The 14,372-nt window shown below is 36.7% G+C and overlaps 1 non-coding gene across 1 annotated transcript; it reads right to left on the bottom strand.

Annotated features, from left to right (window-relative positions):
- Window positions 1-10,117: 10,117 nt before the first annotated feature.
- Window positions 10,118-10,223, bottom strand: LOC127739960 (small nucleolar RNA R71). The gene has a single exon (XR_008000701.1). It is a non-coding gene; the product is annotated as a small nucleolar RNA R71 (small nucleolar RNA).
- Window positions 10,224-14,372: the final 4,149 nt, after the last annotated feature.

The raw sequence follows: 14,372 nt of genomic DNA, 5'->3' as shown, positions 1-14,372 counted from the left end.
GGTAGCAATGAACAATTCTCATCACAATTGAGAAGGATAACTAGGATAGGACTTCTAATTTTCATACCTTGCCAAGAGCCTTTTATAGTTGTTAGTTTATTTTCATTGCCATTTACTTTTAATGCTTCTTATCCAAAAACCCCAAAATAACTCACAACCAATAACAAGACACTTTATTGCAATTCCTAGGGAGAACGACCCGAGGTTTGAATACTTCGGTTTATAAATTTAGGGGTTTGTTTTAGTGACAAACAACTTTTTGTATGAAAAAATTATTGCTTGGTTTAGGAACTATACTTGCAACGAGAATTCATTTGTGAAATTCTAAACCATCAAAAATCCAATCGTCATGGCCGTACAGCTAGGCGATACAAATTCGTGCTTCACGCGGACGCGTCGCAGTGACAAAAATCAGCGTGGCAGATTTCACCCTTAGTAATTTCTGGGCTATTTCCGGCCCAGTTTCAAGCCCAGAAAATATAGATTAAAGGCTGCAAAGTGGAGGAATGAAGGGGAACGACTCATAATTCACTTTTCATAATTTAGATGTAGTTTTAGAGAGAGAGGCTCTCTCATCTCTCTTAGGATTAAGATTCCTCTTAAAGGATTTAGGATTTATTTCTTCTTCATCACAGGTTCAATGTCACTTTAATTTATGTTTCTCTTCCATTCTTAGATATTCTAATGCTTTTATATGATTTATGTTGCCAAATTGGCTTATGAACTTTTCATGTTAGGATTTTCTTAACTAATGCAATTTGAGGTATTTTCAGATATATGATTTTTATTTAGCTTTCTGTATTCTTGGCTTTGGTTGATTAATTGGTAACTCTTGAGTTGTCAAATTCACCGTGATTGATAATTGATATCTTTGCTGATTGATTTAGATTCCTATAACTCTAGTCTTTCCTCAGGAGTTGGCTAGGACTTTAGGTGTTAAATTAATTTATCCACTTGACTAACCTTCATAGTTAGAGTTTGACTTAGTGGGAGCAATAATACAAATCTCATCACCATTGATAAGGATAACTAGGATAGAACTTCCAGTTTTCATACTTCGCCAAGAGTTTTTCTTTGCTATTGATTTAATTCCCTGCAATCTATTTTTCTCATTCAACCTTTCAAAAACCAAAAAATACTATTTTCCATAACCAATAATAAATCATACTTCCCTGCAATTCCTTGAGAAGACGACCCGAGGTTTGAATACTTCCGTTTATAAATTTTATTGGGTTTGTTACTTGTGACAACCAAAACTTTTGTAAGAAAGGAATTCTTGTCGGTCTAGAAGGTATACTTACAACGGGAATTTATTCGTGAAAATTCTAGATCGCGCGAGAGTTTCATTCTTCAGTCTTCATAATGCAAATAATTTGAAAAGAGTGCTAAAAGCGAAGAACAACGAAAATAGTACAAAATAAAAAATTATATACCTGTCAACTTCATCGAAGGATTCCGACAATGAGCAACAGTGAATCTGGACGGCGATGCAACGATCTGCGACAAGGCTAATAATTTGAAATTAAAGCACATAATAGACAAAAAACTGAGAAATAGATAAGCAATAGCATATTAGAGAGGCTTAATTAATATCCTAATAGATAAAACCAAATCAGCGTTGATGTTACCGGAACAGACTTTACCACAGGAGGCGGCGCTGAAAAAAGAACGTCGCGATGCAAGCAACGACAGATTTGTACGCGAATGCGACAATCTGCGACCATGGTTGAACGAGCAGAGGAAGAAAACATTGAGGGTGCAGACGATGATGAAGAATTCAGGAGGCAAGATGGCGCTGACAAAAATGGCATCGATAAGAACGGTGCCGACCTCTCACCGGAGAGTGTGGGAGGCGGCGAGAGGGAAACTGTGTGAAGAGAGAACTCAGTGTAAATTAGGGTTCAAAAATGATGTTTTCTTTTAATTTGAAATTTAATTTGTTTAATATATTGATTTGTCAAAAAAAAAATAGTGACCAATTTAGCAACCAATTAATTTATAACTTATTTATTAGTGGTCGCAAATTCAGTCGCTAAGAATTACAATAGAGACCGATTTAGGGACCAATTGCTCTAACCCCATATTTTGCAGTTGGTCGCTAAAATTGGTTGCTATATTATCCATTAGAAACCAATTTAGCGACCTCTACCTTAGCGACCAAACTAGCGACCAACTATTTTTTCAGCCTATTTTTATATCGGTTGCTAATTCGGTCGCTAAATTATAAAATAACAACTGATTTAGCGACCAACTACTTTAAAAGTAGCATTTTAAAGTTGGTCACTAAATTAGTTGCTATTTTAACACTTAGCAACCGATTTAGTGACCAACTTCTTAGCATCCAATTTAGCGACCAATAATTATTAAGCTTTTTGTTATATTGGCCACAAAATCGGTCGCTAAATTAAATATAGCGACCAATTTAGTCACCAACGGGCCCGAAGAGCCTTTTTTGTTTTGGTTGTTAATTCGGTCGCTAATTGAAATTTAGCGATCGATTTAGCAACCAATTTTTTCTTTTTCTAAAAAATTTTAATTGGTTGCAAAATCGGTTGCTAATAACGACAAATTTTGTTGGTCGCTAAAATCGGTCGCTATTCTAAAACTTTCTTGTAGTTCTCTGACTAGATCAATTGTTGATTCGATTATGATAACTATGGTTAAAATAGATAAACAAAATAGCTTTCGATTAAAATTAGTGCTCTTTATAAGTTATTTTAAAGAAATTCAAATGGTTAACACACTTTTTGAAAATTAGAAACAAAAGCATCCTATCTGAAGCTTCTTTTATTAGTATCATTGTCTAGTGTCAACAAATATAATTCGTTTTGAATTAAATAAAAATATTAAAAAATTATTAGCTAAAAAGAAATGTTTAGATTAAATTAACTTTTAAGGGTAAAAATAATAACTAAACAACTTGAATAAAAATTAATTGTATGATATTTCGAGAAAAAAAAAATTGATATTGAAAGTTTAGAGGTAAATCTTTTTAAAATGGTCGTTTTGAATATTTTTCAGAACATGAAATAAGAAATTTCTAGAAAGTCAAAATGGTAGGAGAGATTTGCAAATTTTTCCTTTTTCCTCAAGTATCCAGAAATTGACGAAAGCAATTTGTGGTTTTTCAAAAATCGGTGGGGTGTTTTGTGATTTTTAGATTTTTTTTTAAACAAAAATTCTGGAGGCATATGAGAAGGAGCATTGTGTTTGTTCAATTTTTTACTTCTTTATACAATTAACACCAATCGGGGAGACCTGGGGAGGTGCGTTATGTTTTTTCCAATTTTTTTAAATATCTGCTGGTTGAGAATATCTCGACCTTAATCTTACCCGTTCTTAATTTATAGGTATTGGATTTTATTTATGGATTACAAAAAAGATGCAACATTATTATATAAGTTGATAATAATTTAAAATAGAACTGATATTTATGTTAAAAAAATATTAAATTATCAATTAATGATCTTTTTTTATTTGCTAAGGATTTTTTATATTTAGTGAGAGGTCTTTGGTTCAACATACACTTAAAACATATTTTTACATATATAGGGTATAAGTTGGTCAGATAGGGTTGAGGCTCAATCCGCACCCTCCCTGACCCGTACGAAAACTCTACCCACACTTTATCCTACCTGCTGCAAATCAAATTGTCAATCCTACCCGACCGGATGAAGTCGGGTTGGATATCCACGAATAGGATATATGTTGTCACCCCTAGATAGTATGTTTTCATTTTTTTTAATACAAATAGTCAAAGCGTGGAAGACAAATGTGTTTATGGAATATATGATGGAATAAAATTTTAAAATGAGAAAATGGGTGGGAAAGTACACCAATATAGACCGAGGCTTTCTTGCCCTCCTGGAAAAACATATTTTTCTAAATATATGCGAACATTAAAAAATAATTTTTAAAATTTTTTTTATTGTCTCTTGCAATCAACGAGAGTCATTTTTATTTTTATATTTGTTTTAAATTTTAGTGCATCTCGCATGGTATGAGAATGAAAAATAATTTTTTTTAATTATTTTTTATGCATTCTCATAATCTGTGTAAAAGCATTGACAATGCATATTCAAGCTCTCATAATGAGTGAGATGCAAGCTTTTTCAAACAGTTCATTCTCTCGTAATGCGCAAAATAGCATTAATAAAATAAATTATCAAAAAAAAATTTACTGGTATGAAAAAAAAACTACCAAAAAATCATGTTTTATCTATGAATTTACTTCAGGAGTGAATGACTAGTTCACATCCCTCACTTCTTCAGTCTATTTCCTTCAAAAACCTCTATTCTACCGTCTTTGTTTTTGTTTTTTGGTAGTGCTCTACAATCTATCTTTTTGTTTTTTTGACGATGCTATACCAACATTTTTCTTCATTCCCAATATGTGGGATTTGGATTTGAGTAGTATATTTGATGTATTTTAACAAAAAAATAGATGCTAGCGTGAATTTATTAGTACACCATAATGGTAAAATTATATCTTACATGAATGATGGTGTGAGATTTTTATAGGAGAATCATGTTTCTTTTATTATTTCCTACAATATATCATTTGTAGAGTTACAAATTAGATTATGATAGAACATAAAAAGTCATATTTTAAAAAAAGACACAAGTATTTTATACAAGCATCCAGTATTAGTTTTTGGCTGGATAGTACAGTTTCAAATAATGAATATAACCAATGAAGCTAATATGCATAAGATGCTGCCGATCCATTGATAAAACCATTCTCAAGTGTCTATGTTTGAGTTATATGTTGAGTTCAAGTAGTTGGCTATTAATTAAGAACTAGACAAACCAAATGTAAACGAAGAGGACAACACATATCAGAAAGAAAATAGCACTAATTGCGAGGAAGAATTCTTAGCCAACTATGAAAATTTGGAAGGAAACGACGAAAGAAATGTGGCAGGCAATATGGACGTTCAAATTACAATAAATCCAGTGGCAAGTCAACATCCCTTTGGTGTGCCATATTTCATGTGTCCTAGATCTTGAAACTATGCATGCATCAGAATTTTCTGAATGTGCAAACTGAACAATGTAAGTGTACATATTTTATTATATTTTTTATTATGATAATATTTTTTTAACTAGACATATTTTTACCGGGTGATTTTGTTGTATGTTACATGTTCTAACTATTCAAGATGGAGAATCTACTATTGGAATGGAATTCAGTTCCAAGAGAAGTTATTGTCACGACAATTAAGAATTACACAATTTCTAGAGGAGTTAATTATAAGGTCTATGATTTCGAGCCCATGATTTTCTATGCCAAATGCATACAGTATGGCAAAGATTGTGACTGGCTTCTCCGAGTAAGCAAGATTTGTAGAAAATGTTATTGGGAGATTAGGAAATACAATGGGAGCAATATGTGGACTATGCATATGATTTCTCAGGATCATTCTAAGTTGAATTCAGATATAACTGCTAAAGTTATAAGGCAACTAGTTGAATCTAACTCGCCAGTAAAGGTGCAATCCATAATTGCAGAGGTTCAATCCATGTTCAACTACATGATAAGCTATTATAAGTGAGGTTGGCAAAGCAAAAGTCAATAGAAAAATCTTTGGTGGCATAATGTATGGCAATGTGTACTAAAAATCCAGGATTTGTAGTTTAGGTAGATAATATACAAGCATATCGTAGATCTGAGATAGAGGAAGGTGTCAAAATAATGCAGTGAGTATTTTTTAGCTTTGATATCCTTGCATTAGAGTATTCAGATACTGCAAGCCCCTTGTGCAAGTTGATGGCACACATTTCTATCGAAAATACAAAGGAGCTCTTTTGTTTGTCGTTTTTCGAGATGGAAACCAAAATATTTTGACAATTACTTTTATTATTGTTGAAGGCAAGACAAACCATGCATGGGATGATGTCGAGATTATTTCTTATCACCATGAGTATATTAGGCCTAAGAAAAGCATGATAGTATAGGTAAGTATAAAATTGTAGATACTAGTATAAAGTATAGAAGTACTGAATTTTTTTCTTGTTCTATTTCTAATGCATGGTAGCCTCGTTCTCAATCAACATATATAAACTATTGCAACATGCCAACATCATGAAAAAAGAAACAAAGCTAACAACAATTTAAAATAAAAATTAAAAAACTATAATCAAACACATATAAACAAAATTGCAATCACAAAGTCTGATTCTCAATCAAAATGAAAAATGAAAACTACAATAAAACACATATAAACAAAATTACAATCAATAAAGGGATTCTCAATCAACAAAATTGCAACAAAATTCTCAATCAGACAAAATTGAATAAAAAATTGCAAAACTTACCGACGGTTAGAGAGACAGAGAAAAGGGGCTCCGGTGACGGGCTCACATGCAACGGCGGCGACCAAGCGAGGAATCTGTGGAGAAAAAGAGAAGAACTTAGATCGACCAAGTACAGATTGACAATGTGATAGGGAGAGAGAGAGAGGAACTTACGGATGAGGAAAAAGGTTGAGCAGCGATGGCGAGGGCCTAAGCAGCGACAACGAAGGGCTGAAGGACTAAGCAGCGATGACAAGGAGGTGAGAGATTGAGCAGCAACGGCAAGGAAGTGAGGGATTGAGCAATGATGGAGAAGGGCTGAGAGGCTGATCTGTGACAGTGAGGGATTAAGCAATGACGGTGAGGTGCTGAGCAATGGAAAAGAAGAAGACTTTGGTTCTCTTAAGAATGTATATATACTCCCGGACGGCTAGGGGCGGGTACACCCAAAAGCCAACCCTGACCCGCCCCACCTCGCTCAACCACCCGCCCTGATAGAAACCATCCCCGCCACGTGTCATGTTTAAACCCGCCCCGACTGGGTAGGGGCGGGGTGGGGACCCGCAAGTTCGAGTATTCCTGCCACCCGTAGTAATAATATAGCAATGATATATGAGATTTTCTTGGAGCATTTCATCTGTTCTGTGTCAAGTATATTACATCAAACTTTCTATAGAGATTAAAGGCACCTTACTTTTAGAGTCTTATCATCAACATTGGTAAAACTTCGTGATTGATTTTTGTTGATTTTTATTTTGGTATAGATTGTTGAATGAGTAATGTCTAGTATGATCAATAAACCTTTGTGTTATAGGTTATTCTAAGATGGAGCAAGAATACAACATGTAATACCAGCAGTTGCGGGAGTGAGTTGAGGCATATACTCAATAGTGTGATGGAATCGATCGTTGGTAGTGGATTATGGCTTATGATGATGGACATCGCTGGGGATCACATGATGACTAATTAGTTGCTTGCATAAACTCTATGATGAAGAGTGCGCACAACCTCCCAGTTACGAGAATTAGTTAGGAAAATCTTTTATCAATTGAATGAGCTATTTACTCGGAAGAGTGTCGAGGTTCTCGTGCATAGGAATACTGAACACGCCTTCTCGAAATTTGCCACCGCAAAATTGCAAGCATTAGGAAACATACAAGTACATCAGTTTGATGAATATAATGAAGTCTTTAAAGTGCATGAGATGTCTAGTGGAGTCAAATACACAGTTGACCTTAGGTGTAGAGTTTGTGACTATGGTAACTTCTAGGTTATTCGACTTCCAGTTATCATAATTTTGCTTGTTATGTCAATCAGCTTCGAGTATATGTTCATGATGTCTATAAGATGGATGAAATTCGTATAGCTTACCGAGTTGAGTTTGCACCATTAGGATACCCTAGTGATGTGTGAGCATCTTCTCTATCGTTTCCTGGTGAATTTGCATTCAAATTGTTGAGTTTAATCAAGATTTAAATATTTTTTAGCCACTATGGATGCTACTTTGAGTTAGGTGCAATTCTGTTTATTTCAGGTAGCATTCGGATGGATTTGACGGAGTTTTTTAGCAGAAAAGGAAGAAAGCGAATGATGCAGTCAACCCCGACCTCCTTGCACTCAAACAAGAATAACTTGAGCTATAAAGGTCCACTTGATGTGATTCTAGCAGCATTGGAAAGCTAACTTCCAAGGCTTTCCAATGATGTATACGAGTGCACAATTCTTCTCCAGCACTCTCGGCCTTCACGGTGCCAATCTTGAGATACCTTAAGTTTGGCGCCACACACTCATTCTCAAAGGGGAGTTCACGTATGACTTGAAGCCAAACTTGAGTTTACTCAAGTTTGGCGCCAGCACAAGACTTCCAAAGAAAGCATTTCGGTCCACTCCACGCCAAATTTGGATTCTTCCAAGTTTGGCGCCACACATAACTCAAGCCAAGTGGTCCCATGCTTTCAAGGCTACACGAGATACTATTACATTTATCTTGATTTAAATTTAATTTTTATAGAAAAAGATACTATTATTTTTTAGAAAATATAATTTATATTAATTAGGATTAGATATAAAAGGGAAAAGAATCAGCCCTTTGAGCTCTTCTCTTCTCTTCTACCTCATTCCACAATTTACAGTTTTTCCGAATCCTAGTTTTCTCTCTGAACCATTAGCAACTAAACCTCCACTGTTAAGGTTAGGAGCTCTGTCAATTGTATGGATTGATACTATTATTTTTCTATTTTAATTTATGTACTGATTTCAATTTTAAGAATTGTTTTCGTTCTTTATCTTATGAATTTGGGTGGAACGGAAGTATGACCCTTGTTCTAATTGAGTTCTTGTATAACTTGGAAAAGCTCTTTACTTGAACAACAGCTTGAAAACAATTTCTCCTAAACTACTAATTATCTGGACTTAACAGGATACGTGACATATAATCCTCTTATATTTGGGTAATTAGTGTTTTTGTAGCATATAACTAGAATTGAACTTCACCCTCTAATTGGAATTAAGTGACCAAGAAATTGGCGGTTGATGAAGGTTAGAGGAGACTAAAAAGGTCTAAAGAATTAGGGTTTAGTCACATATAGTTTGCCATGAATTAAATCTTGCATGATTAAAATAGTTAGTAAGAAAAGTCAATCCGGAAAATAGATAACTCTGAAGCCTTAACTGTTTCTCCATATATTATTCACAACTTATTTAATGCTTGCTTTTTGATATTCTGAAATTACTGTTAATGCTTTTGAACTCTCTAAACATCATTTTCTGTTTGTCTGACTAACCCAATCACTCAATCATTGTTGCTTGATCCATCAATCCTCGTGGGATTGACCCTCATTCACTTGAGGTACTACTTGGTACGACCCGGTGCACTTGCCGGTTAGTTTGTGAGTTATAAATTCCACACCATATTTTTAGCGCCGTTGCCGGTGATTGACTGTGATTGACAACTATTAGTTGTTTGATTGCTTAGATGAGGCATTTTAGTTTTAATTTTATTTAATTCTCTCTTACAATTTTTGAAAATCAGTACTATTGTTTTTTCCGTAATTTCTGAAATTAAGTTTAATGTCCCATAATTATTTTTATTTTAATTTTTCTTATTTACTTTTCTTAATAATTTTGAAATTTTTGTCCTAATTTTACTTACAATTTTCGAATTTTTTTGCTTAGTTTATTTTTATTTTTATTTTATTATTTTACACAGGTTATCTTACTGGGAATTCTCTACACTCTAACATAGAGTGTCCCATCTTTTTCTTGTTTTCTATCTATTTATGAGCAGGAACAGGGACAAGGAACCTCTTTTGGACTTTGATCCTGAACCTGAAAGGACTTTGAGGCGGCGTTTACAATAGGGAAGACTTTACAAGGCTGCAGAGTCCACTATGGATCATAATAATGCTTTTTAATGCCAATGTGGAAAATCCAATTGGGAATGACCAACCCAGAAGAGTGCTTGGCTCATACACTGCTCCCAATGCAGATCTTTATGGAAAAAGTATTGTGGTGCCTCTTATAGCTGCAAACACCTTTGAGCTAAAGCCACAACTAGTCACTCTTGTGTAACAAAACTGTCAGTATTATGGACTCTCTCACGAAGATCCAAATCAGTTTATTTCTAATTTCTTGTAGATTTGTGATACTGTGAAGACTAATAGAGTGAACCCTGAGATGTAAAAACTCATGCTCTTCCCATTTGCTTTGAGGGATAGATTAAATATGTAGTTAAATTCTCAAACCAAGGAGAGTTTGGATACTTGGGATAAGGTTGTCACTGGATTTCTGACTACATTTTTTCCACCAAAAAAGTTGACTAAGCTTAGGGTGGAGGTTAAGACCTTCAGGCAGAAGGATGGTGAGAGCCTCTATGAAGCCTAGGAGAGATACAAGCTGCTGACCAGGCAATGCACTCTAGACAAGTTTTCTAAATGGACTCAACTAGACATCTTTTATAAAGGCTTGGGTAAAATGTCCAAGATGTGTTTAGATAATTCTATAGGTGGTTTATTGCACATGAAGAAGACACCGGAGGTAACTATTGAGCTTATTAAGTTGGTTGCTAGGAAACCAATATTTATATTTATCTAACAGAAATCCTGTGAACTTTGAGACCTATCAGAAGAAAGGCGTGTTGGAAGTAGAAGCTTTTGATGCCCTTTGATGACTTGCATCATCTACCCTTCTTTCTTGCATAAAGAAAACCATAAAAGAGCACAAATCTCATTTGACCAGTACAATTCATGCATTATTTGGTGAATATTATGGTACACTACTTTAAGATGAGTTGTGCTGAATTTCAGGTGAAAAAGGCATCAAGAATGGGAAGAAGACAAACATGAAGCTGGGCGTGTGAAACTGGCGTGCCACTTGAGAGCAAACGCCACAAAAATGCACTGGCGTGGCACACCAGTACTAAATTCGAGAAGGGAGATCCAAGCATGCATGTGGGCGTGGCACGCTAGTACAAAATTCCAGAGAGCAAAATGGAGGACACAAAAGGGGCGTGGCATGCCAGGTTGGGCGTGGCACGCCTGGCCCATCAACTACTATAGGCGTGCCACTTGAGCAAAGGGGCATGGCATGCCAACTCACTATCTCAAGAAGAACCTCCACTACAACGTGCCACTTGGTGTCGAAGGTGTGGCACGCCAGCTCCAAAAAGTCACTTTGGTGTGCCACTTGAAGACCCAGGCGTGGCACGCCAAGCTTGAAGAGTGCACAAATACATGGGCGTGCCACTTGAGCAGCATGGCGTGGCACGCTGGTACACTAATCCAGAGAAGGGGCTGAAGGCAATTGAAGACTGGGCATGCCACTTGAAGTCGAAGGCGTGGCACGCCAACCCCTCAACCTCACTTCGGCGTGCCACTTGAGCAACCAGGCGTGTCATGCCAATGCACAAGATAATATAAGCAATGACTGGGCGCGCCACTTGATGTCGAAGGCGTGGCACGCCAATCCGAGCATTTCTCTTAGGTGTGCCACTTGAAGGTCGAGGCGTGGCGTGTCGATTACTGAAGCAAGACAAGATCATGGGCGTGGCACGCCAACCTATAGGCGTGGAACGCTGGTATAAGTTTCCAGAAAGGGTGGAAGAGGCCAATTACATGGGGCGTGCCACTTGGTATCGAAGGCGTGGCATGCTATTCACTATTCTTCACTTAGGCGTGCCACTTGAGCAACCAAGCATGGCACGCCAGTTCATTCAGAGGACAGAGAAGCATTGGGGCGTGCCACTTGAGTTCGTGGCGTGGCACGCCAAACAGAGGAACCACTCACTCACAAAGGGGCGTGGCACACCAGACCCTGGGTGTGCCACGCTAGCGCAACTTTCCAGAGAGCTTAGCCAAGCACACAACAAGGGCATGGCACGCCAGACACTAGACGTGCCATGCTTGTTCAAGTCTCCAGAAACAAAGGAAGTGGGAAAAGCAAGGGCGTGCCACTTGAGCTCGAAGGCGTGGCACGCCAACACAAGAATTCCACTATGGCGTGCCACTTGAGCTCGAAGGCATGGCACGCCAAGGTTGACAAAGAGACGAGCATGCCACTTGAAGGATTTAGCATGGCACGCCAAGCTATTTTGAAGGGCACGTGACACGCCGGTGAAGCGCCAGCCACACGCTAGCTAAGGAGTCACGTTTATTGAGTGCTTTCTTTCCCTCCAAAATGTAATTTTCCCTTTTTTACTTTTGTAATTTCTTTATTTTCACTAGGAGTAGTATAAAGAGTATTACAGAGGGGTTAAGCAGTTAGTTCTAGATCCACTTTTACACTTCACTTTTGCGTACTTTTCAAGCTATGAGTAGCTAACTTCCCTCTCATTTAGGGAGGGAGCTCTGTTGTACTTGATGAATTGATAATAGTGAAATTCTTCTTCTCTTCATTATCTCTTTGATTTTCTAGAAGGAATTTCGTTCTTAATGCTTAGTGTTCAATTATCTTGGGAAAGAGATTGACTGCAATTGGGTTTCATGGGAACCTTGGGAAAGGAAACTTGAAACCATGCTTGAAATTCCTTCTCACACTTGAGTAGAATATGGGTTTTGGTGATGGGATACGTGACATATAATCCCCCCTCTACCTGGACCTATAAGGGTGTGTGATATAATCAAGGACCAAGCATATCTCTCTTCATGAGCAATTAGACCAAGGAATTGGCTATTGATCAAGATCTAAAAGATTGAGTCACCAAGGGATTGGGGCTCAATCAATCATGATTGCCAAGAGGTCAATGAGTTGGATGATTGAAGAGGATATAAGCTAGATTTGATCCAAAGAGACAACATCTCCCAATCTCAATGAATTTCTCCATTCTTATCTATCCAATTCTTTACAGCTTAATTTTACATTCAGCAATTTCCCACTCCCATTTACATTCAAGTCATTTATGATTCAGCACTTTACATTCTGCAATTTCCATTTTTGCACATTTTTCTTTACATTCTAGTCATTTACATTTGTGCCATTTACAATTCTACACTTCACAATCTTATTGATCTGCTTGACTAACTCATCAATCAATTAAAACTGCTCAGATTTGCCAATCTCTGTGGATACGATCCCACTCCACTGTGGGTTATTACTTGGTGATAATTTTGGTGCGCTTGCCAAAAGAACTAATTCACTAAATTTTGAAAAGGGTAGTGAGTTTTGGTCATCAAGTTTTATGGCGCCATTGCCGGAGATTAATTGTGATTAACAAACTACCGGTTGGTTAATTACCTAGATTAGACACTTTGTTTTCCTTTATTTTTTGTCTTTGTCCTTTATTTTCTTTTAATTTTCTCTTGCTAGTAAGGTGTTTGTGTTATTGCCTCACTAAGAATCCCTCATCTGTGACAATGTGGATTCCAATTTCTTTTGGTCATTATTGTTTGAGACGGAGCATTTTGCAAGTAAGAATGGAGTCTACCTCATCTTTTGATCAATCATGTCATATGGGATATTGCCCACCACCACAAAATGATTCTAGTCATTTTCCTAATGGTGGCTGGGAATATCACCAAAGAATGATAGAGTATGAGAAATCAAATGAAATGGAATACCTCCTAGAGCCACAAATAGTTCATATTGTTATAACAACTATAGAAATTTTGGCTTTGGAAGGAATTTTAATGCTGCATACCCCATTCTTCAAGGACTATCATTCCATAATTGTCCAACTTGTGCACCTCCACAAAATCTTCTAGAATTTGCAATAGAAGAACTCTCCAAGAGATATCTCTTCATTGCCCAACTCAGTCAGTTTTTAAGGCAAAATGTAAGAGAGGTAATTGAAGATATGGAAATCTCAAGGAGAAATCAAGAAGAGCAAATTAGACAATTGGCACAACATTTTGTTGATGAACCAACCAATGTCTTCCCTTGGCCAGGGGAAGAATATCATGCCATCAATCTAAGGAGTAGAAAAGTGCTTAATGAGGGTGAAAATCAAGAATTGGTAGAGCAAGAAGAAGAGATCTTTGTACCAAAAGAGCCACCATTCCAAGAAGTTCTTGATAAAGAGGATACTCTAACCATCCCACAATACCCAAGTGTTGAAAACAAAGAAGTGAAGGCAATCAACCAAAGCACTGGAATAAGGATTGTGACCAAGAAGCAAATAACTATATCCATGAAAAAGAGAGGGTCAAAGAACAGTCCAAACCCTACTCCAACAAGCAAGTTCACTCAAGCTAACAACAAAAGAAAGCTTGCTGGGAGGCACCCAAAACAGGGGGCATCAAGCTTCTCCTCTACTCCTCTGAGGTCATTTCTATTAATCAATTGGAAGAAGAGGAAGAAAGTTGAGAACAACATGTCAAGCTAATGACATTAAAAGAGCGCTTGTTGGGAGGCAACCCAACTGTAGGTAACATTTCCTTTCTTTGCTTTGTTTATTTTCAATAATTTGGCACATGAGTGCATTCTAAGTTTGGTGTTGCCATGCAACAATTTGATTTTCAATCTTCACTGGGTACTTGCATCATGCTAAATTGAAAGTGTCATTCTAAGTTTGGTGTTGCCACTTATCTTTTAATGCAATGTACCAAGCACACACCACTATTAATGTAATCACATTGTCTTGT

Source organism: Arachis duranensis, chromosome 6 (genome assembly GCF_000817695.3).
Source record: "Arachis duranensis cultivar V14167 chromosome 6, aradu.V14167.gnm2.J7QH, whole genome shotgun sequence".
NCBI classification, from domain to species: domain Eukaryota; kingdom Viridiplantae; phylum Streptophyta; class Magnoliopsida; order Fabales; family Fabaceae; genus Arachis; species Arachis duranensis.
This window is presented reverse-complemented; position numbering and strand designations above follow the sequence as displayed.